This window comes from Triticum dicoccoides, chromosome 7B, assembly GCF_002162155.2.
Source record: "Triticum dicoccoides isolate Atlit2015 ecotype Zavitan chromosome 7B, WEW_v2.0, whole genome shotgun sequence".
In the NCBI taxonomy this organism is placed as follows: Eukaryota; Viridiplantae; Streptophyta; class Magnoliopsida; order Poales; family Poaceae; genus Triticum; species Triticum dicoccoides.
The window spans coordinates 71207959-71209270 of record NC_041393.1 but is presented as its reverse complement, the minus strand read 5'-3'; positions in this window follow the sequence as shown (position 1 = coordinate 71209270).

The window sequence follows — 1312 nt, the reverse complement described above, 5'->3', positions numbered from 1 at the left end:
CACCTTGAGGGTTACTGATATACATATACTGGCTATACATCTCGTCAGAGATTACATTGCATAATTCGGAATTGAATTCATAAAAATCAGCCCGTGGCCAAGGTGGTGCACCACCCCAGAAGCAGTCCGGCATAAAGCTCGGGCGCCAGTGGCTGGCTCCTTAGAGGGCATTTCTGGTATTAAGCTTAGCTAAACTCTTTCAACATTTTGAACCAAGGTGATCTATGACACCTCGGATATAATCCGGCGTTGGAGCTCGGATATAGTCCGGCGTTGGAGCCTGGACACAGTCTGGCATTGGAGCTCGGATACATTCCGGCGTTGGAGCTCGGAAGCAGTCCGGCGTTGGTGCTCGGCTGCAAAAGGCACCTCTAATGCAGTTCGGCATTGGAGCTCGGACGCAAGAGGACACTGCCGCCCGGGAACAACTTCAAACCCGAGGGGTGGCATTAGAAATAACAAGGCATTGATAAAGGTCGTAAACTTAAAGGGGCTCCTCGGATACCCGACGTGTAAAATCTTAGGATGCACTTTGGTGATCCTCAAGATCGAAGATAAAAAGATTTGTTGAACCAGTTTTCAAGACCGATCAACGACCGAAGATGAAGAACAGTTCGGAAGAATCGAGGAGCGTCCCCAACTTGAAGATCAGTTCAGGGGGCTACTGACGGTGTCCTGGACTAGGGGGTACTCACCACGTCGTTTCCCAAACAGTTAGATTGGGCTGAGGACCCCCGTGACCGTACACTCATGGGCCAGTTCGGACAGCTGCCGCATACAAGGAAGATTCCGCAAGACTTGGTGATCAAGACAAGGACTCCTCCCCCACCGGCGTATTCGGCTAGGACTCTTGTTGTCTTAGGCCTCTGGTACATTATATAAACCGAGGCCAGGCTAGTCGATAGATCATTATGACATTACTCATCATACCTCTAGGGTTTAGACCACAACATATGATCTCGGGGTAGATCAACTCTTGTAACCCCTATACTCATTATAGTCAATCAAGCAGCATGTAGGGTATTATCTCATCAAGAGAGCCCGAAGCTGGGTAAAATCCCGTGTTCATGTTACCATTGATCCTACCCCGCTCCTCTCGCCCGCCGGACATGTCCGATCTGGACCGGGCATTTCCGCCGCCGCTCCCCGCGCCAATCCGGAGCCGCCAAGTGTCGCGCCACCGCCCCAGCTCCTTCCCTGCCGCCGGGCCCGCTCGGCCCATCCGCGGCCCACCCCGGGACCCGACCGGGCCACGCCTCGCGTCGTCGCGCGCCCGAGCGCCGCCGTGCCCGCCTCCGCCGCCAGCTCCCTC